Source organism: Pongo abelii, chromosome X (assembly GCF_028885655.2).
Source record: "Pongo abelii isolate AG06213 chromosome X, NHGRI_mPonAbe1-v2.0_pri, whole genome shotgun sequence".
In the NCBI taxonomy this organism is placed as follows: domain Eukaryota; kingdom Metazoa; phylum Chordata; class Mammalia; order Primates; family Hominidae; genus Pongo; species Pongo abelii.
This window is the reverse complement of record NC_072008.2, coordinates 41,349,406-41,376,047: the sequence shown is the minus strand read 5'-3', so window position 1 is coordinate 41,376,047 and position 26,642 is coordinate 41,349,406. Positions and strand designations below refer to the sequence as shown.

Genomic DNA, 26,642 nt, shown 5'->3' with positions numbered 1-26,642 from the left:
TTTTAAATAAATGAACAGCCTCAACAGTTTTACTGATATAGCTGTTATTCCATTGCATTACAACAGAATCCTACCACATTTTAAAATTATTTTGTCCTATTTTTTAAAAAGTAAATTTCAAGTTAAAGGTACAGGCCGCGTGAAGTGGCTCACACCTGTAATCCCAACGCTTTGGGAGGCCGAGGTGGGCAGATCACTTGAGCCTAGGAATTGCCCAGCACACCAGCCTGGGCAATATGGCAAAATCCTTCTCTACAAAAAATACAAAAATTAGCTCAGCGTGGTAGCATGTCACCTGTAGTCCCAACTACTGGGGTTGCTGAGACAGGAGGATGGCTTAAGCCTGGGAGTTCAAGGCTATAGTGAGCCATGATCACGCCACTGCACTTCAGCCTGGGTGACAGAGCGAGAATCTGTCTCAAAAAAGGGGGAGTGGGGGTGGTATCTTATCCTCTAGAAGACAATTCATAGCATAATATTCCTATCAGATTTTGTGCTGGCTCTAAAGAAAATTTGACAGTAGGGAAAATTAAACTAGTAATGAGATAAAATTATGTGGTGCTACACAACTTACTAATTATCTGTTGAGTGAAAGAATGAACAAATGAATGACCCTTTTAGGTAGAAATATATTTCCCATTTCATAAATAGAGAAATAACCTAGTAAATACAAAACTGCAGTCTCAGTTCCAATCACCTAATGCCAAATGCTAGGTTTCCAGCAATAATATTAAGTAAGCTTGCAAATTCTGGTTCTATCATAACACAATTTTCAAAAACTAATTTAATCACTTTCTATTTTAATGTTGCTTAAATAAATGCAGAAATGAAATTAGGATTAAATTCCTTATGCTTACTGCTCTTATAACTAAAACCAAAATAAATTTATAAATGGAATACAAATAAAACTATTAATATAACGTGACAGATGGCAGTGTATTACTGAATGCTAAAGCATGGGTTCGAGTTTTGCATGGCTATACCACCATCATATGTTCCTACTTCTACTTCAATGATTACACTACTCTATACACATAGTACCCTGTGACATCATTTGCCCTTGGCACCAACACATTATTAAGCTAACATAAGTACTGAAATGATGTTAACGGTTCTTGATTATGAGGCAGTCATCCGGATAATCCAAAAATGCATGTACTAATGTTGAAAAATATCATCAAAACGAAAAGACTTATTTTAAAAAGAAAACATCTTTTTTAACTCCTTTTTTTAATCGTTACAAAGGCTGTGAAGTTCCGATAAATCCCAGTCCCTAAATCAGCCAATAGGTGAGCAATGTTGACTTAATATTAGACATAAGTCACATCAAATGTTACAGAATGCGGGTATGCCTAACTATCAATCTACTCTGTTGAAACAACAGGTTAAGATAAACTCAAAGTTAGGCCGGGCGTGGTGGCTCAAGCCTGTAATCCCAGCACTTTGGGAGGCCAAGGCAGGCGGATCACCTGAGGTCAGGAGTTCAAGACTAGCCTGGCCAACATGGCGAAACCCTGTCTCTACTACAAAAATACAACAATTAGCTGGGCGTGGTGGCGGGCGCCTATAATTCCAGCTACTAGGGAAGCTGAAGCAAGGAGATTGTTTGAACCCAGGAGATGGAGGTTGCAGTGAGCCAAGACTGTGCCACTGCACTCCAGGATGGGTGAGAGAGCAAGACTCCATCTCAAAAAAAAAAAAAAAAAAAAGATAAACTCAAAGTTATCTGTTAACAGCTTTTTACCAATTTTTGTCAAAATTATCTAACTTTTCTAAGTTACTAACCCAATCATGAAATGCTGACCCAATACACTGAAAACAAAGATCTCATTTCATTTATGACATTTTAGACAAGGCAGTATTAATAATTAACTTTTTTTTTTTTTTTTTTTTTTTTTGAGACAGAGTCTCGTTCTGTCGCCCAGACTTGAGTCCAGTGGCGTGATCTCAACTCACTGCAACCTCCACCTCCTGGGCTCAAGCAATTGTCATGCCTCACCCTCTCAAGTTGCTGGGATTACAGGTGTGTGCCACCACACCCAGCTAATTAATTTTTTGTATTTTTAGTAGAGACAGGTTTTCCCTATGTTGGCCAGGCTGGTCTTGAACTCCTGACCTCAAGTGATCCGCCCACCTCCGCCTCCCAAAGTGCTGGGATTACAGGCATGAGCCACTGCACCCAGTCTAATAACATTTTTTATGTGCCTCCATTGGGTGTTCTTTCTGCCTGTATCTTCCAAAACTAGATTGGTTAAGTCATAAATGTAAAGAATCTGAAAAAGTACACCAAAGAATTTCAAATTATGTTTGATCAATGAGATTATCATTATAAATTATATTTAACTTTTTTTAAATAACACCCTTGAGATCTAATTCACATGCCATACAAATCATCCATTTAAAGTGTACAAGTCAAAGGTTTTCAGTATATTCAGAGTTGCACAATTATCACCAAAATTGATCTCAGATTATTTTTTCATCACCCCCAAAAAGAAACTTCATAACATTAATAGCATTCTCCCTTCCCTCCAACCTCCCCTCAGTCCCATGCTAATCTATTTTCATATAAATGGCATCATGTGATATGAGGTCTTTTGTGACTGGTTTCTTTCACTTAAGCATAACATTTTCAAAGTTCATCCAAGTTGTAACATGTATCACTACTTCATTTCTTTTCATTGACAGATAATATTCCATTATATATTTTATTTATGTATTCATCACTTGATGGACAATGGACATTTGGGTTGTTTCTGTAATACTTTTACATACACAAATTCCATTAAGAAAGATCTGAGAAGTAGTATCCTCTAAAGTCATTATTTATTTATTTTTTTTTTTTTTTGAGACGGAGCCTTGCTCAGTCGCCCAGGCTGGAGTGCAGTGGTGTGATCTTTGCTATAGGCGTGGTGGGGGACGCCTATAATCCCAGCTACTAGGGAGGCTGAAGCAGGAGGACTGTTTGAACCCAGGAGGTGGAGGTTGCAGTGAGCCAACCTTCTGGGTCCAAGCGATTCTCCTACCTCAGCCTCCTAAGTAGCTGGGACTACGGGCATGTGCCACCACACCCGGGTAATTTTTTTTTTTTTTTTTTGTATTTTTGGTAGAGACTGGGTTTCACCATATTGGCCAGGCTGCTCTTGAACTCCTGACCTCGTGATCTGCCTGCCTAGGCCTCCCAAAGTGCTGAAATTACAGGTGTGAGCCACCGTACCTGGCTGGCTCCTCTAAAGTCTTTATATCTTTGCACAATTAATCCTAAAGATTTGAACACTCAAAATAACACCATAAGGGCTAATACTCAAAACAGAAAAATCTAAAGTGAAAAGCTGTATCGAGTTACTGCAAATGAAATTTTCAAATACAGTGTTAAAGCAAAAATAAAAACATTAAAAATTTAAAATATAGTATATAAAACACGAAAATATTTAAATTCAGTATGTGGTACCTTCTCCCCATAATTATAGAGACACTATTATTAAACAAAAAGACCAGAGGTCAGCAATTTTTTGATAGAATATCACATATAAAATTAGAAGCAGAACAGCTAAAAGCAAGGGATGATCATCTTTAAAACAGGGGAGTTGGCCACATCTGCAATCCCAGCACTTTGGGAGGCTGAGGCGGGTGGATCACCTGAGGTCAGAAGTTCGAGACCTGCCTGGCCAACATGGTGAAACCCCCATCTCTACTAAAAATACAAAAATTAGCTGGGAGTGGTGGTGGGCACCCGTAATCCCAGCTACTCAGGAGGCTGAGGTAGGAGAATCGCTTCAACCCAGGAGGCAGAGGTTGCAGTGAGCTGAGATCGCGCCATTGCACTCCAGCCCAGGTGACAAGAGCAAAGCTCCATTTCAAAAAAAAAATTTTTTTTAAATAAATAAAAAGTAAGAGAGTTGCATGCTAAGGGCCCTTTTAGCTAGATTTTATGAAAGGGCAAATAATACCTGTTTGCCGTTGGCAAATGCAAGACAGTAGGCAAAATTAACAAGGAAAAAATGCTAATTAAAAAGGACGACTGAAGGAACTTACATGCAGTAGAGTGCTCATTTACTCAGACATTATGTAATGCAGTAGTTAACACTAAAGACTGAAGATAAACTGCCTTAGTTTCAATTCCTGTTCTACCACTTAACTAGGTGTACAAGCTGGACAAGTTATTCAACCTCTGTGCCTTGGTTTCCTTATATATACAACACAGACAGTAATATCTACCTTTTAGAGCTGTTGTAACAATATAAAGAATTTATGCAGCTGAAGCAATTTATAGATCCTCACACTCAGGTGTTAAGTGTTAGTGACTGTTACCTGTGAGAAGTTTACAAAGCAGAATAAGAGAATATGTAAGAACTACATTGAACTTATAATTTACAATAGAGCAGCACAATGTGAGCACCAAGGAAAAAACATCTAAATTAGAATGGGATATACTGAAATATGTAAGATGAAATGCTGTCTGGGTTTTGCATCAAAATGGAAGGGGGTAGGTAAAAAAGACTAGCCATGAGTTGAAGCTGATTGATGGGCAAATGGAAGTTTATCTACATCTGTGTATGTTTGATTTTTCCTTAATAAAAAGCTTGGAAAGGGAGTAAATTAGAAGCGGGTAGAGAGTATCTATTAAAGACTTCTCAGAAGAGGGATTACAAGCATGTGCCACCAAGCCTAGCTAATTTTTGTATTTTTAGTAGCGACAGGGTTTCACTATGTTGGTCAGGATGGTCTCTATGTTGGTCAGGAGATCTCCTGACCTCGTGATCCACCTGCCTCGGCCTCCCAAAGTGCTGGGATTACAGGCGTGAGCCACCATGACCAGCCAATTAAGTTTATTTTTAAAAGCCTCATTTCAGAAAATTCATTCAACTAGTGATTTTGAGCTACAAAAGATGTTATTAGCCAAGCTTCAAATTTTATAGGTAAGCAAGAGTTAAACAGTAAAATGACTAGTGAGCATGTGAAAGTATTCTAAACACTAGACACAAATACAAATTTAAGCCACCAGATATTCCTAAACTTCCACCAAGATGGCTAAAATTAGAAACACTCACTGATAATAATACTAAGTATTGATAAGGAAGAGCAACACGACCTACTGCTAGCAGGAGTTTAAACTGGTACAACTACTTGGGAAATCTGTTTGGCAGTATTGACTAAAGCTAAACACATATGTATCCTATAAACCAGCAATTCCAATCCTGGATATGCAGCAAAAGACCACCAAAAGACATACAAAAGTGTTCATGGCAACATTCTTTATATTGGTGAAAACACTGTGAACAATCTCAAATGTCAGCCAGACACAGTGGCTCACACCTGTAATCCCAGCACTCTGGGAGGCTGAGGCAGGAGGATTGCTGGAGCCCAGGAGCTCAAGACCAGCCTGAGCAACATAGTGAGACTCCATCTCTATAAAAAAAAAAAACAAAAACAATTATCTGGGCATTGTGGCATGTGGCCGTGATCCCAGCTACTCGAGAGGCAGAGATGGGAGGAATCGCTAGAGCCTGGAAGGACAAGGCTGCAATGAGCTGTGATCACACCACTGCACTCCAGCCTGAGTGATAGAGCAAGACCCTGTTTCAAAACAAACAAAAAAAACCCACCTCAATCCAACAGAATGGATAAATAAATCATGTATTTAATACAATACTATACAGTAATGAAAAAGACGAAGTTGGCTGGGCACAGTGGCTCACGCCTGTAATCCCAGCACTGTGGGAGGCTGAGGCAGGCGGATCACCTGAGGTCAGCAGTTCGAGACCAGCCTGGCCAATGTGGCGAAACCCCATCTCTACTAAAAATACAAAAATTAGCCGGGTGTGGTGGCAGGCGCCTGTAATCCCAGCTACTCGGGAGGCTGAAACAAGAGAATCATTTGAACCTGGGAGGCGGAGGTTGCAGTGAGCCAAGCTCACGCCACTGCACTCCAGCCTGGGCAACAGAGCAAGACTCCATCTCAAAAAAACAATAAAGAAAAAGACAGTTAGTGATCATGTGTTGAGCAACAGCAGCCAGATACAGGAGTATATAGTGTATTACTCCATTTATCTGAAGTTCAAAAATAGGCATAACTTATATTCATTAAAAGACAGAGGTCAGGCTGTGCACGGTGGCTCACGCCTGTAATCCCTGCACTTTGGGAAGCCAAGGTGAACAGATCACTTGAGGTCAGCAGTTCGAGACCAGCCTGGCCAACACGGCGAAACCCCATCTCTACTAAAAATACAAAATTAGCCAGGTGTGGTGGTGTGTGCCTGTAATTCCAGCTACTTGGGAGGCTGACGCAGGAGAATCGCTTGAACCCAGGAGGTGGAGGCTGCAGTGAGCCAAGATCGCGCCACTGCACTCCAGCCTGGGCAACCGAGTGAGACTCCATCTCAAGAAAAAAAAAAAATAAAAGAGGTCAGGGTATTTGGGGTTTTACGGGGAGGAGGTAGAGGCATAAGGGAACCTTCCAGGGTGCTGGAAATATTCTGTATCTTGATCTGACTGACTACACAGATGTATATATTTTCTAAAAATTTATCAAGCTATACAATCTAATATTTGTGCATTTTACTGTAAGTTATATATCTCAGTTAAAATAAAATTTACAGTAGATAAGCCACTCAAAAGATAACATCACATCTTCTCTTGGCAGTCCAAGACACTGGTTCTCAAAGATCCCTGAGATCCTTTCAAGAGGTCAGAGAGGTCAAAATTGTTTTCGTAAGACTTTACTTGCCACTTTCACTGTCATTCTTTCTCAAGTGTACTATGGAGTTCTTCCAAAGGCTATATGATGTATTATATCGCAATAGATTGAAGGCAGAAGGAGGCAGAGAATCCAGTTGTCTTCTATTAAGCCAGATATGAGATTTGTAAAACATGTAAAACAATGCCTCTCTTCTCACTAATTTTTGTTCTGGAAGTTATTTTTCATAAAAATAACTACATTGACATGCAGTGGGGTTTTGTTGCTTTTGAAAGCATACATAACTTTATTAAATGTCTGTTTTCATTTCTAATACAGTAAATAATCAATGGCTGTAACCCCACATAAAAAAAGCTCTTTGGGATCCTCAATAATTTAAGAGTATAAAAGCATCCTGAGACCAAGAAGTTTGAGAATGACTCACCTAAGAAACAAAATAAGCTTCTTTTGCTAGTTGTCTTACAGTAAAATAAGAAATGAGGTATCAACATTTTCTCTGAAACCATCTGTGCCAGATAATAATCACCGTTACTGTATTTATCTGTGTATTTTCATCTTCAATTCGGAAAAAATAATTTCCCCCTAAATACTATTTCCCCTAGCAGGCTATATCACTTTTTAGCAAGTTATGTTATTAAAGCACTAGACTGCAGATGAAAACTTAACCAAACTTTAAGTTGCTCTGCCAACAAAGAAATTATACCCCTGGCTACAAAGTCTATGGTCCCTAAATTCACAGTACAAGCTGTGGGCCAAGCACAATTAACCCACAGGATTCTAAATAAAATAAAGCCCTTCAGACCACACACAGGAGAAACAAGGGGGAGGAGACATTCAAGTTGTTGGATTGACAAGTAAATGGAGGAATATAACCAACTTCTAAACCCATTGAAGTGTTTACCTTCTCTATTTTCCTTTACTTGACAATTTCTCTTCTCTATAGATTTTTCCACATCTCTAGGAATAAAGATAAAATTTAAGAACTTAAAAAAGTAGTAGTTTAACTCACCTCTTGCCCAACATCTTGGTTTTACAGAGTCATGAAGACCCAAGAGGTTAGCTAAGTGATTTAACACAGGGAGTTGGGTAACTGGAACTAAAGCACAGCTCTTGACCAGGCGCGGTGGCTCATGCCTGTAATTCCAGCACTTTGGGGGACCAAGGCAGGCTGATCAACTGAGGTCAGGAGTTTGAGACCAGCCTGGCCAACACAGTGAAATCCCATCTCTACAAAAAATACAAAAATTAGCCGTGGGTGATGGTGCCTGTAATCCTAAGCTACTTGAGAGGCAGAGGCAGGAGAATCACTTTAACCCGGGAGGCAGACGTTGCAGTGAGCTGAGATCGCACCACTACACTCCAGCCTGGGCGGCACAGCGAGACTCTGTCTCAAAAAATCAATAAAATAAAAAAATAAAACACAGATCTTGTGACTCCAAGTCCAGTACCCTTCCACTGACTACATTCTCACTTAAAATAGTAAAGCTAACCTCCAAAATAGGAAGCAATGAAATAATTACAATTAAACGATCAGATTATTCACCTATGTTTGTATATCAAAGTATTTTAAGGCAAAATAACATCTACACAAACCAAGGAGAGGCTACAATTAATGCTCTCTGGATGCCAGTCTAACCCCTTGGTGGGGGTGGGAGGAAGATGACACTTGTGCTTTGATAATCCACTGTTTAAGGAACCACATTGAGAGAGTAGTCATTCTGTAACCCAGATTCCTTTCTCTCAATGACCTTTCAACAAGACCTCAACAGACAGCAGCTCTCAGTGAGGAAAGGGAATTGGAGGTGGCAGGAAAAGTTGAAAGGGAAGACAATAGAGGTGTTTTGCTTTTTAGCTTTTCTGTGGCAGAAAAGCCAAACTCAAATTAGCAGCACCTCCCTCATACCATGGGAGCACCCCACTGATCTCCTTCCTTTATTCCATTCCCTAATCATTATTTCTTATCTTTCAGAAGAACAGTTAAAATACCATCTCAATCCCCCGAGACCCAACTCTCCAACACATCTGCCATGAATGCCATCAGAATTGTCTTTCAAAAACAAACACAAATCTAATGTCTCCTTTCACTTAAACTTGAAAGTACATCTCTCATTACCTTAACAGTAAAAGGCAAATGTCCTAACATGGCACTCAAGGTCACCCCTTGTAATTTTAGCTTCACTCAAACTACCTTTCAGTCCCACCTCCCATAACCCCTCCCCTCCCAGTATCTCTAGTGTTCCTTGCACACTCTCCTCCTAGTTCTTACTCTGAAAACACTATACTTTCACACTTGCATTGCTCCATTTCAAATAATGGTTCTCAATTTTGCCCCCAGGGCACAACTGGCAATGTCTGAAGACATATGAGTGGGGTAGGGGCTATATCACTGGCATCTTGTGGGTAGAAACCAGGGCTGAGTAGGACAGCACCTCACAACAAAGACTTATCTGGCCCAAACTGTCAATAGGGTTAAAAAACCCTGCCTGATCTCAAGTTGATCCCTCTGCCCGGAAGTCCCTGCTCTAATTAATAGGGCCATGAAAATAGTGCATCTTTGAAGACCTCACCCAATGCCAGACAATGATTTCTCCATCTCTCCTACTACACTTTTCACACCTCCATTTAATACAGCTGTAATTGCACTGTATAATTGTCTGGCTCCCCATACTTCAGAGCCTTGAAAGTAGAGAATCATCTTCATATACCCTCTGGTGCCTAAAATGGCACAGGTTGAGCATCCCTTATCTGAAAAATCTGGAATCCAAAACGCTCCAAAATCTGAACTTTTTTTTTGATACGGAGTCTCGCTCTGTCACCCAGGCTAGACGGAGTGCAGTAACGCGATCTAGGCTCACTGCAACCTCCACCTCCCAGGTTCAAGGGATTCTCCAGCCTCAGCCTCCTGAGTAGCTGGGATTATAGGTGCACACCACCATGCCTGGCTAATTTTCGTATTTTTAGTAGAGACGGGGTCTCACCATGTTGGCCAGGCTGGTCTCAAACTCCTGACCTCAAGTGATCTGCCCGCCTCAGCCTCCTAAAGTGCTGGGATTACAGGGGTGAGCCACCGCGCCTGGCCCCAAATTTTGGATTTTGAATTTTCACTCGCCCGCAAGTAATATTCCAAATATTCCAAAATATGGGGAAAAAATTACAAAGTCGGAAACACTTCTGATCCCAAACATTATGGATAAGGCATACTAACTGAATCTATATTAAATCAATGAATTCAACTCAATCACAGTAAGGTATCACTGACATGATTCTCCTTCCCATAATGCACCAAGGATAACAAAGCAATCCTCAGCTGGCATTGATATGGCTCAGATAACGACATGCACTGACATCAGACAAGAAACACGCCGGGCACGGTGGCTCACACCTGTAATCCCAGCACTCTGGGAGGACGAGGCAGGTGGATCACCTGAGGTCAGGAGTTCAAGACCAGCCTGGCCAATATGGTGAAACCCCATCTCTACTAAAAATATAAAATTAGCCGGGTATACTGGCACCCACCTGTAATCCCAGCTACTCAGGAGGTTGAGGCTGGAGAATCACTTGAACCCAGGAGGCGGAGGTTGCAGTGAGCCGAGATCACGCCATTGTACTCTAGCCTGGGCAACAAGAGTGAAACTCCATTTCAAAAAAAAAAAAAAAAGAAAAAAGAAATACACCTGTAGTCACTACAGTAGGTTCCTCCTCCAACACTCAGTCTGGCCCCACAATCCCTCTTGCCTCAGCTCAGCATGCTCCAAGTCAACTCTTAAGAATCCTGGGTAATTAATTGTATCTACAAAGAACACAGTAAACAGATAATATACACACTAATTAAATGAGTAAATGAGATTTTCTATATTTTCAAAAGTCTGGACAAATGCTGTACATGGCCAGTATCCTCCTTTCATATTCCCGAAAATGTGAGAGAAGTCAAAAATTTCAAAAACAACAGTCACATGTTTTTAGGGGTTTTTTCCCATTCACAGAGTACAGAAAATTTTATTTCTAATTACACCCTCACCTTTCAAATATAAACTTCATCATACATTTGCCTCACTTAATTCCTATTTCATTCTAATTATTTCACTATTTGAACAAAGCCAACTAACCTAACCAATGAGCACAACCTAATCCAGTAAAGTTTAAGATTCATATCCCTAACCAGTTTCCTCTGTCTCAAGGATATTTAAGACCTCCACGTAGGCCAGGTATCATGGCTCACGCCTGTAATCCCAGCACTTTGGGAGGCCGAGGCAGGCGGATCACCTGAGGTCAGGAGTTCAAGACCAGCCTGACCAACATGGAGAAACCCCGACTCTACTAAAAATACAAAATTAGCCGGGTGTGGTGCCGCATATGCCTGTAATCCCAGCTACTCAGGAGGCCGAGGCAGGAGAATCACTTGAATCCAGGAGGCGGAGGTTGTGGTGAGCCGAGATCGCGCCATTTACTTTTTTGTTTTCCGCTCATTCTTATAAAAAGGCAAAATACATCTGAACTTGCACATTAACACAAGATACTGCCGTACAAATACAGCAAAGCTGCTGAAACCAAACTATTCTCAGGCAATACCACCTTGCAATAAAAAGAAATCCCTTTCATCAGCTAATGTACAGAAGTTTGAACCTGACTTAAGGAAAGGAGGTTCAGAGTTGTTAACATATAGTGTATCAAATAGCAGGTCAAGCACAGTGGCTCAGGCCTATAATCCCAGCAACACTGGGAGGCCAAAACAGGAGGATCGCTTGAGGCCAGGAGTTTGAGACCAGCCTGGGAAACACAACCAAACCCCTGTTCTCTAAGAAAAATTAACCAGATGAGGTGACATAGGCCTGTGGTCCTACTTATTCGGCAGGCTGAGGTGCGAGGATGGCTTGAACCCAGGAATTCCAGGCTACAATGAGCTATGATTGCGTCACCACACTCCAGCCTGAGTGACAGCGAGACTCCCCGCTTAAAAAAAAAATCACTGCTCTTAACTAGAGGCTGGCAAACTATGGTAACAGACCAATTCCAGCCTCCTGTTTTTGTACAGCTCACAAGCTAAGAATGGATTTCACACAGAACGTCTGCGATCAATTTGATGACAGGGAACACTGAACTTCACCCAATAAAGCAAAATACTGTATTACCTCCCCTCCACACACACACACCAAATTGTTTTTCTCATTAGACCTAAGTTATACATAACTATTTAATTATATTTTTTATTTCACCCATAAAAAATTTACCCAATGTCCTCAATTTTGCCTCTTAGCCCACAAAGTCCAAAGTATTTACTATGTGGCCCTTTACAGAAAAAGTTTACTGATCCCTGTGCTCTGAACTCCAGAGATGTTACCAAGCAGAGCAACCAAAACTTTGTACACTACACCTCGACCAGAAAGAAAAAAATGTTAGGTAGAAGTGAGTTCAATACCATACGATAACTTCCATGCTCTCTGGGGTCCGAGTTAATAATGAGCAGCCCTACTTAGGAGTTCTAAGTAACCAGTTAACAGAAAAGACTAGATATGAGAGATGTAACCAACAGCCTCAACTTATAACTCTCAATAGCCACCAAAGTCAGCAGGAATAAAATGGACATAAAGGATACTAACAGGAGGCTTCCCCACTCCCTTTTTCCTTTCCACCCAATTCACAGGCTCTGTAGAAGATGGGATCTAATATCCAAGATCACCAGCTCAAACTCATCCCAAGGAAAACAATTCCTTTGATTATGGTTGACTAACATGGTGTTCAAAGCTCACATGATTAATAAGAATAAACTGTAGGGTGCCATAAAATGAAGATGCATCAAATCTGTACAAGAGGTTGGAGGTACTGCAAGTTAAATACTGCCCCAGATTTTCCCATTCAGGTAATCAAATGGTTATTATAAACAGTATTATTCTAGGTGCTCTGTAATATACAAAGGTAAAGGACAGAATCCCTGGCCTTATTATCCATTACCAGGGAGACAGTTTAATGTTAATTTTATGAGTGACTACAGAGAATTTAATAATTAATGTGATTTGACACATATAGATATAGCTTCATAAAGAAGGTAGTCTATGGCATGCTATCTTGGTCAAGTTACTTCACCTTTCACCTCTTTGAGCCATTTTTCTCATCCGAAAAATGAAGGGTCTGACTAGAAAGAATTGAGATCTCTTCCAGGACTTCTCATTGTAATGGGATTAGTAAGACAAGTGACTCCAAGAAGTAAAAAGATTTAGCAAAAAATAAGTAAAATAGCAAGAACGTGATAAACTATATTCATCCAACAGTTACTAAATGTCTATATGCCAGGCACTTTCTAGGTGCTAAGGATATTATCACTGACTTAGAATGAAAGCCACTAACCTTAAAGATAGAATTGTGAGGACAAAATTAATCGAAACACCTCAACAAAGTAAATTAAATAGAAAAACACACTGTATAGAGATAACAGAGCATCAATACAGCAAAGGAATGGCAGGAGTAAGGGGTGACACCAAAGTATGTAATTTCTGGTCAAAAATTAACAGCATCAGAAGTACAGCTATTCCTAAAGCCAGTATGCCAAGAATTCCAAAAGAACCTATTTCTACTATACTTGACATTTGGGCTCACTGGAGAAAACTGGAGTTCAGAATGAAATTCTATTTAAAGTGACAAAAAAAATTCAATTGGCATATACCATAACAAAGTTTTTTTAAATAACAACTTAATCCAATCTCTCCTACGAGGTACATAAAAGAATGCCAGAAAATTAGCACTAAAGACTTTAGAGATCAGCTAGTCCAGCCCACCTCACTTGATGTTAGCTTCTAGACAACAGTAATCTCTAGAACAGTGCCTAGCACATAGCAGATGCCCCAGAAGTATTTGTTGAACGGATTAAAAAGGAAACAAATGTCTTAACAGATATTGTTTATAGTAGAGCTGGAACCGTAACACCAAGAAGGTGCTAAGTGACAATAAATTTGATATATATGTGCACATATACTGTATATAATACATGTGAGTGTGGAATCCCTGTCTCTTCTAGTGTTTGAGCTTTTCACTACATTTTTGTGTTTCAGTCTGGAATTTTTGACTGTGTGACTAACAAAACGAAACTCAAGCAAGAGTACTGCTGCCTAATGGTGGAACACATGACATGCAAAGGGTCTCAATACTCCCCTTCCCCTAAAAGAGACTGCAAAAAAAAAAAAAACCCTGGTTACACATCAGACTCACCTATAGAGCAAATATGTATTTTGAAAAAGCTCCACAAATGATTGATACACAGAGGTGGTAGAAAATCCTTGTTAGGCAGTGATTGAGAATAAAATTGAAAATCCATTTGCTGCCAAATATAAGGTTATGTGTGTATAAACACGTTGAAGACACCAAGATTTAGCACGGGTATGTTTGAAGAATAAATTTTAGGTAAGCGATCTCATCCTAACAATATACTTTTTCACAAGTTATTCCTTAAAAGTATATTACAATGGTCATCACTTTGTAATCTACAATAAATGATAAATTCAATGCCCAATATAAGTAAGTGTTAGAAGTTTTAAGTCTTCTTTCCTTATTACATCAACTTTTTTCATGATCCTTAGAGTCTCATTTTCTATAATTTAACAAAAAGATCTTTGGGGAATCTCGTGTCACACTAAGAATGCTCATAGGGCCAGGCCCAGTCGCTCATGCTGGGAATCCTAACACTTTGGGAGGCCCAGGTAGGCAGACAGCTTGAGCCCAGGAGTTCAAGACCAGCTTGGGCAACAAGGCATAACCCATCTCCATAAAAGAAAAAAAAAATACAAATAGCCAGGCATGGGAGCACCTGTAGTCCCGGCTACTCAGGAGGCTAAGGTGAGAGGATCACCTGAGCCCAGGAGAGGTCGAGGCTGCAGTCAACCGTGAGCACTCCAGCCTCAGTGACAGAGTGAGAATCTGTCTCCAAAAAAAAAAAAAAAAACAAAAAAACCACACACACAAAAAAACCTCATAGATCCTAAACTCCTTCCTATAGGCTTCCCCGCTGCCATCCCCCCACCATGCAGAATTTGGTCCAATGGACCAAGAGGATTAAGAGACAGAAAGTCCAAATAAATGTCTGTTACCGTTATTTCATTCGTTCCATAAAACAATTATACATCAATCCCAAAACAACACAAAATTCAAACTGATTTTGACTAAGACAAATAAAACTCTAAATTCTCAAACTGAGATAACAGAATTTCATGTGATACTAAATGGTAATTTGTGGGATCATTTAAATAAATTACTAGGAGACAAATGCATAGTTTCTACACCTTTTAGGAATGTTGTGTAATATTTTGTCATAAACGCACCAACTAAACTATCACCCTGAGCACGCTGGAAGATATATGCAAGGGGAGAAACCTATTTGCCACATAGCTTTTAACATCTCCCTTGGGCAACCAAGATATTTATCAAATTGGAGACTATCTTGATAGTCTTAAAAAACTAAACTATACCTTAACTTACTCTGGTACAAGAAACAAACCAAAAGCTCTAAATGCTTTTTTAAAAATAGCAATCAGTGTCATTTCACCAACATAGCACAGTAGTTGAAGCACCACTGGTTGAACCTGACAGACCTCAGACCCATCTCGTAAGGCAATAAATGGAAAATGCTTAACAGTGCTGACAGACAATTAATGCTTAAATGATAATCATGCTAATAACTGAAAACAATTGAGAAAAAAATCCATTTTCTTATTTATCCACTTGAAAGTTCTAACAACATGATAAAAACAATAGCCCAGTGGTTTTCAACTCCAAATGCATGTAAGAATCATCCACAATGCTTTTAAAATATACCTTTGCCCAGGCTCCCTGTCAGACCAATTAATCAGTCTCTGGGGGTGGAACCCAGGGATCAGTTTTTTTGTTGTGGTTGTTTTTTAACCCCGCCAAGTGACTCTCATGTCCAGTCACGGTTGAGGTCCAATGCACTAACTCTTTCCAAAATATTAACGTTAAACTCTATATTAAAATAATACAAGAACTTAGCAATAAACAGGATGGCTTTCAAAAACACAGCTCCTAAAAGAATCAAATGAAAACTAAAATCCGGTTTTTCCCCTTTTTGAAAAAAAAGAAAAACAATTCAAGACTCAGAAAACATACCTACAAGAGGGGAAACATAACGTAGGCTACCATAAAAAGTAATACGTTCTTTCAGAATAAAAATCAACTAACTCAATCTCAGGATAAGACCCCCCCCTCACCTTCACTGCCCAAAAGACTTACAGGAACACTAATCCATTAACACACACTGCTAGATATTTCAAATAACTAATTCTTATATCTGTTTTAAACAAAAATTAGTTTTAATACTAAAATTTTGAAACTAAAACGTTAGAAATTTATCTTATTCAATAAAAATAAGCTCAAAGACGCTTGTTGTGTGACGAACTAATCAAGAAGTGGATGATTGGCAAATTCATGACAAACATCCATTTCAAAACCATAAGCTGCATTATTACCACCATGTCAAAGAAAAATCTCTGAGAAGATAGCAAAGAAATCTCATACCTTAAGATATTAAAAACAAGACTCTGGAAGAAAAAAGATCTAAAGTAAATCCTACTTGAGCATCCCATAGATAAAACATGAGAACTGGGAGGCCGAGGCGGACGGATCACGAGGTCAGGAGACCGAGGCCATCCTGGCTAACACGGTGAAACCCCGTCTCTACTAAAAATACAAAAAATTAGCCGGGCGTGATGGCACGCGCCTGTAGTCCCAGCTACCAGGGAGGCTGAGGCAGGAGAATCCCTTGAACCCGGGAGGTGGACGTTGCAGTGAGCCGAGATCGTGCCACTGCACTCCAGCCTGCACTCCAGACAAAACAAACAAACAAACAAACAAAAAAAACCATGAGAACTATGGAACACCAGAGACCCCAATAACCTGGTGAAAGGTAAAATCTGCCTTTCAAAGTTCCTTCCTGAAGTAACAAGATTCTCACATGTACTGTGGCTGGTGCTATTACTCCCTCCAGAAATTCTCAGAAACTACCAAGGTCAGCAAACAAAAGAAACATGAGAACGTTGATAACCAGAATCACAAGTTACATGTTCACGCAAAAAAATACAAGAAAAGGGGTAGAGAGAATTCATATAGTCCAAACGTCCTATTTTTAAATTAGAGAAAACAAAACAGTAAAATACCAAAGACATTTTGAGTTCACCTGTGGAACACCAATTCCAAATACTTCAAGCTTTCACTCCACCCAAAAGCTGGAACGATAAAGTTTAAAGGGTTAAAGTTAGATGTATGACACAGCACATGAGTTTAAAAATTGAGAAAACGAATGTTGACACTTTTTTATATTTAATACATAACTCTTCAAGAATTTGAAGGCATTTGCTGAAACCAAAATGGCAGCCCAGCGAATTAGAAGGCGAGCGAGATCTAAAGAAGAGTTTGTAGTCTCTATTTTTAAGTTCAAGTGTACTAACCAGCCAAGCTAGTCATGGTTAAGAAGTCCTTACCTAAGGGTAATCAGCTCCGAGAGGGTTAAGTACCTGTTGGAAAGTTTCCTAATCAATGCACCCCAAATCATTCTTCCTCAAAAGTGAAAGTATACAAACGTTAGGTAGATTTAGGGACTCATGGGCTTCCAGGTAAAAGAACAGTACACATACTTCTCTCCCCGAAAAATAAAACATGAATATTTAACCCATACCTACAACTTGCTTATTTAAATTAAGACAATCTGAAACAATTATATACACCTGTAAACTGCACCGTGTAAATTCAATTAACGTTATAACTATGGAACTTCCAAAAAACAACATGCTTAATTTAAGCAGGTTCTACTAGAAATTTTGCAAATTCTCGTGTAAGTTCTAGTCGCTACAGAAATCCACACAAATAATTTAAGGAGCCATCTACACACCTGCTGTATAACTCTTTAACTTATTTCACAATGAATGAAAAATCAGCCATTTATCCAACCCTAAGCCTCACGTCACAAGAATCTGAAGATCTGATCACTACCAAACTCGCACATGCTAGTATTTGCAGAAACAGTTAAAAATAGAAAGGTAATAGGTCCAAGCTAGCTTGGAAGCGATTTCTGCATTCAAAAACCCCTTTCATGGCTTTGGCCCTCTGCAAATAAAGCGGGGCGAAGGAGGTGTAGGAGGCCGATAACCCAGCTCCGACTCCAGGAGTCCAGGGCCGGGGAGAAACTGCGGGTTATCGCGGGAGGGTGGGGGGAGGCGGACAAGTCTTCAGGCCTGATAGCCAGGCGTAGCCGAGGCCTAGCTCCCCGGCTCCAAATCACTCCACCTCAGTAATGGCGTTTGGTGTCAAGTGGAACCAGACTGGGTAGGAAAGCGGCCGCCGGGCGGGGGGCGGCCAGCCCCCAAACCGACCCGGCCCCCGGGTGCGGACGGCGGGGGGGCTGCCCGCCACGCCCGGAGACTCCATCCTCCTACTCGGCCCCAGACAGGACGGGAAGGGGGAGGAGGGGGAGGGACGGAGCCGTCAGCCATTTTCCCTTACAGTCCAAAACACACAGACACGCTCTCGGGACACCGGCTCCACACACAACACGGCCCCGCGCGCCCGCCCAGCCCGGGCCGGAGGAGGGGGAACGGGGAAGCCCCGGCCTGGCCGGCAGCCGCCGAGGGAAGAGGCTCGCACACACGCACACCCCCCTCGCCCTCCTCCCCTCACCCACATCCAGCTGTTGGCCCCGGGAAGGAGCGTCGCCCCAGTGCAGCTGGCCACTCACCGCACGACACAGACGTCTTCTCACAACCAGGGCACGCGGAGGCGGGAGGCACCAGGCGACGGTGGGGCTCAGTCCCGGGACGAGACCTACCCTGGGTGCATCCCAGGCCCGGGGGTGACCGGCAACAAAGTGTATCGAAAGGCTGTGGCGGCCGGGCTCGGGGCTGCGGGCGTCTCAACCAAAACGCTGCACACCGGCGCCGGAACTCGCTCCTCGCCGCGCCCGCCTCCTCCTCCTCCTTGGCCGGCGACAGCCCTCTTCCCCCTTCTCCCCTCAGGCTGGGGCTCTCGCTGAGCTCAGACGGGCTCCGGGCGGTGCGTTTCTCCTGCGTCACCTCCTCCTGCTCCTCCTCCTGCAGCGACGGCTTCACCTTCCTCTAGTCGCCGCCTCTGTCCCCGCTCCAGGCCTGGTGGCTTTGAAGCAGCTCGCTCCTCGCTCCCGGCGCCGACCCAAGCACTGGGCGCTAAGGCGGCCGCCTCCCGTGAGAGAGAGGCGGCGGCGGCGGGCTCCCGCGAGGCCCGGGAGCTGTGTAAGGCGGGGAGGGGCTCGGCGCGACAGAGGCCCTGACGGGGCCGGGTGCGGGGAGGTTGCGGCTCCGGCGGCGGCGGAGACTAGCGTCCGCAGCCGCGGATGCCCGTCCTCGTCAATATGGCGGATCCGGCAACCCAAAAAAAAAAAAAACCGCTCGGCCAGTGGCGGCGGCGGTAGCGGCTACGGCGGCAGCAGCGGTGGCGGCGGCGGCGCAGACTCCCACTAGCCCCAGAGCCGCCCAAGACCCGAAGTTCTCCGCCCCCGTCACGGCCCGCCCCTCTCAGGCCCCTCCTTTCGGCCCTCCCCCTGCTCCTGCCCAGCCCCCTCCCGCTCAGCTGCCCCCTCTTCTCTCCCTCCACCCCGGGCGGTCAAGGCTGGGAAAGCAGCGCAAGCCGCTGAGGGGGCCGGGCTTGGGCGCGAGCCGCCGGGAACCCGGAGAGCTAGGGTGGGGGAGGGGAAGACAATGCGGTAAAGATTGTTCGCGCAGTACCGTTTCTTCCGGCTGGCCCCTTCAGGGTCGTGCTACCGCCAGAAATCCTGTTCCATGCCCCTCGGCTCAGGAGCGGAACGAGGGCAGACGTGGCTCTAGGACCGAAGTTGGGGAAGGGAGGCCCGAAAAGATCTGGCACACCACGCCAGAGGGGCTGGGCGGCAGGGACTGGCGGGGTGTGTGGCTACGACAGGGTTAATCGCGTGAGCCGCAGCCGCGTCGCTCATAGTTTGACTCGGGCCGCTTGTTTTTGTTCCATTGTGAACCGTGGCCCCGCCGACAAGAACCCGGATGATGACGTCACCGGCCTCCCCCTTTTCCGGGACCGTGGGGGGAGGGGCGCGGAAAGATGAGATTCCGGAGACCACGCGCTGGGCGGTCGCCGCCGCGGTGCCTGGAGGTCCCGGCGGCGCAGCTGACCCGCGTCACGTGACGCGCGAGCTGGCCGGGCCACTGGCTGCGGGGGCGCGAGGTCCCGAGGGCCTGGCCACCTGCTTGGCGCCGATAGGGGGAAGGTGTGGCTATCTCCTGCAGCGGAAGGAGGGGGCGTGGGGAGTGAGGTCCTTTTCCCCACCCCGCGAGGGAGGTGCTCTGAGAAACTCTTTCACACGATCATGCAGCATCACTACCTGAAAGCGTTTAGGCGTCCTCACACCCTAACTGACGGGACTGACCACCTTTTTGGCCATAAGAGCCCTTCAAACAGACCAGCAAAGAAAAAAATTATAAAGTGCCCCAGACGGCTTAGCGAATAGGCCGCACTTGATGTGGCAAGATTAGCCTCCATTGCCAGATCATCAGCACGATTCGGTGTTAGAACCCGGAAGAAACTTATGAACCCATCCGCTGTGTCATGGACTATTTTCTACATGTTTATATTCCAAAGTGCAGGCATGGGAAAAACTTAGGCTAATCTCGAATTAATGGGGTGCTTGGAACAATTCTATACAGTCTACCTAGGATGCCCAAATGAAGAGGAAATTAACAGTTCCTAATTTACAGATTTCCTTTTGACTTAAAAAAAACCTGTGGACATCAAATGGCATGCAAAATCATAGTAAAACCCTACAAACCGAGATCTATTTTATAGAGAAGAGGATTGAATTTAGTTATGCTATGATTATATCAGTTTGTAATAAAAGACTGTTAAAAATGGAACCAAACTAATTTAGGTGACAGTGAAAGCAAGTTACTGGTATCTTAAATTTTTAAACCATTTCTCTATTTAGCACAAGATTGTTTACAAATTTTTCACCACAAAATTATCTAATAGGGTATCTAAGATACATCATTCATAGCCCTAATAACTCTTAGCATATGTTACCTTGTTTTTATAATTATTTCCATGAATCATTTGCTTCCCCACTAGCTCATGGGCTTCTAAAAAGCAGACACGACCACCCGTGTACACTGTAGGCTGTTATCTTCGATTTTAGATAAGGAAACAGAAAGGGTAAATGATTTACCCAAAGTCAGGATTGGAAAGTGTTGAACACTGGTCTTTTAACCCTATCAAAAGTGCACCTTTAACAAGGATGTCCCCTCTCACCAATTCTATTCAATATTGTACTTGCAGTTCTAGCCTGAAAAAGAAATGAAAGGCATCCAGATAAGAAAGGAACGATTAAACTATCGCTACTTTCACATGACATGATTTTATATATAGAAAATCTTGGGAAATCCACTATAAAAAAAAAATAAAGCCAATAAGCAAGTTCAGCAAAACTGCAGGATATAAGATCAATATTTAAACATCAGTTGTAGTTTTACACACTAGCAATAAACAATCTGAAAATTAAGTTAAAATTCCATTTACAATAGCATCAAAATCAATAAAGTTAAAAATCGATTTAACAAAAGAAATGCAAGATTTGTACATTGAAAACTACAGAACATCATTGAAAAACATTAAAGACTGAAATAAATGAAAAAAAATCCCATATTCAAGGATTAAAAGACATAATATTAAGATAGCAGTACTCCTCAAATTGATCTACAGAGTCAATGCAATCCGTATCAAAATCCCAGCAGGCTTTTTTTTTTTTTTTTTTTGCAGAAATTGACAAGATGTTGCTAAAATTCATACAGATAAGGAGTTTCCCCCCCATCTCGCCACTAGCCAAAACAATCTTGAAAAAGGAGAACAATGTTGGGAGGGCTCCTACTTCCTGATTTCAAAACTCACTATGAAACTATACTGCATAAGGACAGGTATATACGCCAATGGGATAGAATAAGGAGCTCATAAATAACCCTTAACATATATGATCAACTGATTTTCCACGAGGGTGCCATGACCATTCAATGAGGGAAAGGATAGTCTTTTCAATAAATGGTGCTGGGAAAACTGGATATATATATATGCAAAAAAATGGAGTTGGATCTTTTCCTCACATAACATACAAAAATTGACTGAAAATGAATCAAAAACCTAACCATAAGAGGTAAAACTATAAAACTCTTAGAAGAAAACGTGACAGGGAAGTTTCACAACATTGGATTTGGCAATAATTTCTTGGATATGACAATAGCACAGGTGGAAAAAATAAATTGGAGTTCAACAAAATTAAAAACTTTTGTGCATCAAAAGACACTATCAACAGAGTGAAAAGGCAACCTACAGAATGGGAGAAAATATTTGCAAATAATATATTTGATATGGCATTAATATCCAGAACTTATAAAAAACTCCTACAACTCAACTCAGCAAAACGAAAAACCCAAGTCAAAAATGGGCAAAGGACTTGCAGAGCCATTTCCTCAAAGAATATATGTAAATATCCAATAAGCACATGAAAAGACACTTAACATCATAGTCATTAGAGAAATGCAAGTCAAAACCACAATGAGATACCACTTCACACCCATTAGAAAGGCTATTAACCAAAAAAATAATAATAATACAGTGTCCAGCCAGGATGTGGAGAAATTGGAACCCTCCTACATTGCTGGCAGGAATGTAAAATGGTGCAGCTGCTGTGGAAAACAACATGGCAGTTTCTCAAAAAGCATAAAATTACCATATGACCCAGCAATTCCACTCCTAGGTATATACCCCAAAGAAGGGAAAACAGGGACTGTAACAGACACTTGAACACCACCGTTCATAGCAGCATTATTCACAATAGCCAAAATGTGGGAACAACCCAAATGTCCATCAACAAATGAATGGATAAACAAAATTTGGTGTATACACACAATGAAATATTATTCAGCCTTAGAAAGGAATGAAACTCTGATACATACTACAACATGGATGAACCTTGAAAACATTATGCTAAGTGAAAGACGCTGGACACAAAGGCCACATATTGTATGGTTCCACTTATATGAGGTACCTAAAGTAGTCAAACTCATAGAGACAGAAAGTAGAATAGAGGCTACCAGGGGCTAGGGGGAGGGTAATAGGGAGTTGTTTTATCGGTTCAGAATTTCTGTTTGAGATGATGAAAAAGGTTCTGGAAATGCAAAGTGGTGATGGTTGCACAACATTGCGAATGTACTTAATACCACTGAATAGTACTCTTAAAATGGTAAATTCTAAGTTATCTGTATTTTACAATAAAAAAAATGAAGAAAAGAAAATCCAGCCAAATACAATTTCATATGGTTTAGGCTACACATTACACTCTCACCAGCCGTTTTAGTCTCAACTCTCAAGTCAAGCTCACCACCAACTGATGCCTTGTGCTCTCTCGAGCTACCCAGAGGGTGCACCTTGGCTCCCAGGGTAGATTTGGCCTACAGGACTGCCCCCTTTTGAGATCTTCCACTTAGTTAATGGGATAGGAAATAAACAGTTTTGAGTTAAAAGAATTTTTATTTTTAAAATTTATTATCACAGTGCAACTCCTTAAATTAAAATCCATATAGTCCAGGTCTTTCTTCTTCCTTTGTTTGGGTTTCTCTTTTCTAACACCTGTCCTTTAGTTTTCAAACTGTAATTTTTTTTTAACTTCCTGGTTCTGCTTCATTAGGGCAAAACCTTATTATATTACATTTCCTCCTGAAATTTCTCATTGCTCTCTCTCCCCACTCCCCCTGCCCCAGAAATATCTGATAAGTATACTCATTGTTTACTAGGACACTTATCTTAAACAACATAGACAAATTTTCCTGGATAAATTGATATTATTTAATATTTTCAGGGGTACAAATTTTAAAGTTCTATAGGCAAGGGGTTATATGCTTCATACCTGTGGAAGTACTTTCTGGGCTAATGGCCAAACTAAAATAGAAGAGGAGGGACCTTTGATAATATGTTCCCTAGAGAAGGCTTTGTGATTGAATGGAATGAGCAAAGTCCACAATGAGTTACTATTTTTAATATAAAAATACGATAACTAAAAATCTAAGTAGGTGGTCCCACTTAATCTTTATGACAACAGGCAGAAAATGTAGCTAGGGAGAACAAGAGATAATTAAATGATCACAGTTGATAATGTGCTATTGTTCATGGATATTTGACCAAATTTTAGACACCAGTGCCTAACAACCTGCTTAGAAGTAGTCTGTCCCTCCTGCTCTGTGGGAATCTCTCTGAAACTGACCTATTCCCAGCCAAAGACTTGGATGCAGAGTCCTGTAAGGACAGCAAGAGTAGCCCCAGCCTTGGATCATCCCTGAGTTCTGGGGACATAAAGGAATCTAAAGCAAAACTACCATGTATGTGCCCACTCAAAGGGGACCAGCTACCTGGTCTTCCTGGTCTTAGTCATGGTACATGGGGCTTAGTCACCAATCAATACCACTGACATTAGAAGGAGAACATCGAGGATAAGCTAGTTAGAAGTGTCATCAACTCAAAGACTATTTCATACTAGTAACTGCACAAAAGTCTTGAAAACTTGCAGCCCATGTGTGAAAGAAACTTGACAGTTGTCTCAACGTTGATCATCTTTTTTTTTTTTTTTACCCCAAGTTGTTGTTTATTTTCATGAGAGGGGGAAAGAATCCTTTATGATAGTGAAAATATACTTTATTTTTTTAATACAATAGCTGCCAACAATATACTGGTGTTGATGTTCCAAAGAGAAAAGAAAATACATGCATGCTATAATAAGCTTTCATTTGCCTGTTCAAGAAATTCTAAAGAAAATACTCCAATTCTGTTCAACATTATGGCTTGAGAAGTTGAATTTTTTCCATGATGAAAATATAATTTGTGTGGCCCAAACTTTGACTATTTATAAAGGATGGAGTTTTTAAAAGCCCATATATATCAATAATGAATGCTCCCCTCTCTTTGAATTAAATGCTTAATTCAAATTAATGTAAGAAATTGGTGAATCATTAAACTTGATGAAATTTGCATCAGAATTTTCATGAAAAAATACATTTCTATTTCCTCTCCATTTTTACTTTGTAGATATTTTCTAAATAGGTTTAAGTGCACAGAAATAAATGCTATCTACATGCAACTCTGGAGAGATTCAAAACACAACAGAAGTAAAGTTAACATGCCTAAATCCTAGAGTTGATCCACTTAGTGTAAGAATAAATGTCAGAAATCTCTTAATTATAAACAGATTGCTCAAGGATTTAAAGATAAATTGTGAAAGTCAAAATTACCAAGAAATAAAATCTTATTTGAATTTTATCACAAAAGTTAACAATCGTAGTAAAAGAAGACAACAGAACTGTATAGAAAATCTGCATCTACATCAAAAAAGGGAAGTTTTATCAACTAGAATGGTAGAGAACTTTCCAACTGTTGAATACAAAACTTTCTCAGAATCCCCTGGAAAACAGTAAGACATTCCATTCAGACTCCAATCTCCTCATTGAAGTAAATACAAAAGGTGTTTAAATGAAGGGGAATGATTTGTTAGTTGTAAAAATAAAATCAGATTATTTCCATTATGCCAATTTATATACTGCATGAACTGTCTACCATGAAAATTTTATGGTCCAAATTTCTCAAGATTTTAAGCTATGCTCTTTCCACATACAGTGGGGTTAAAGCATGTTGTCGGATCATCCTTTTAACTAGGTAGCTTTTGTCCATTTACCGATTTCCATTTGATTTGACTAACGTCCCTGATAAAGTAGTATCTGTCTTTCTACAAAAAAAATAATAATTCTGTCATCATCAAAATTACAATGGACATGCCTTCCTCGAACGTGGCCAAGTGTAATCACTGGGTTAATAAAAAACAAGAGAATAAATATCCAAAATGAAAATACTCTGAGTTGGGCCAAACGCAGTGGCTCATGCCTGTAATCCTAGCACTTTGGGAGGACGAGGAGGGTGGATTACAAGGTCACAAGTTCAAGATCAGGCTGCCTAGGATGGTGAAACCCCATCTCTACTAAAAATACAAAAATTAGCCGGGCGCGGTGGTGGGTGCCTGTAATCCCAGCTACTCGAGAGGCTGAGGCAGGAGAATCTCTTGAACCCGGGAAGAGGAGGTTGCAGTGAGCCAAGACCGTGCCATTGCACTCCAGCCTGGGCGACAGAGCGAGACTCCATCTCAAAAAAAAAAAAAAAGAAAAGAAAATACTTTGAGTTTCAGAGTGAATTTTCATCACTCTAGTTTGAAGAACGGAGCTCTTTCCTCTGTTAGCCCTCCACCCTGCGCTAAATATTACAAAAATCCAAAAAATACATAAATATTCCTTATACCATGCATTATGCACCAGTTTGGGGTTGCCTGATAAAGTCGTAGCTACTATTTAAACAGACATTGCACCTCAAAATTCTGCCATCTACACACAGTGAATGGACACAATGGTGAGGGCTCCTGAGAGATGGCAAGCTACCTCTAAAGTGAAAAGTTTGTGGTGGAGTGTCTCCAAATTAAAAAGAGGGGAACATGGGTACAGAGGTAGGCAGGGTAAAAGGATTTTAAAATAATACTGCTTAGGAGTGTGTGTGTGTGTGTGTGTGTGTGTGTGTATATATTTTTTTTTTGAGATGCAATCTCGCTCTGTCTCCCAGGCTGGAGTGCAGTGGCGTGAACTCGGCTCACTGCAACCTCTGCCTCCCAGGTTCAAGCGATTCTGCAGCTGCAGCCTCCCAAGTAGCTGGGATTACAGGCGCGCACCACCGCGCCCTGCTAATTTTTTTTTTTTTAGTAGAGATGGGGTTTCACCATGTTGGCCAGGCTGGTCTTGAACTCCTGACCTCAGGTGATCTGCCCGCCTCAGCCTCCCAAAGTGCTGGGATTACAGGCATGAGCCACCGCACCCGGTCAAGG

General features: G+C 41.5%; 1 protein-coding gene across 12 annotated transcripts in view; it reads right to left on the bottom strand.

The window, feature by feature from the left end:
* The window catches only part of USP9X (ubiquitin specific peptidase 9 X-linked), a 146,950-nt gene extending 127,228 nt beyond the window's left edge, over positions 1-19,722 (bottom strand). For 2 of the 12 annotated variants that reach the window (XM_054544477.1, XM_054544480.1), the window contains exons 1-2: positions 18,423-19,087; positions 16,869-16,917 (exon numbers count right to left, since the gene is read on the bottom strand). The gene's annotated coding sequence lies outside the window, so the exon portion shown is untranslated. Of the gene's footprint in view, positions 1-16,868; positions 16,918-18,422; positions 19,205-19,443 lie in introns of those variants that run through there. The other 10 variants (XM_054544478.2, XM_054544481.2, XM_063721226.1 and 7 more) reach the window with 7 other exon arrangements.
* Between the last annotated feature and the right edge of the window lie 6,920 nt (positions 19,723-26,642).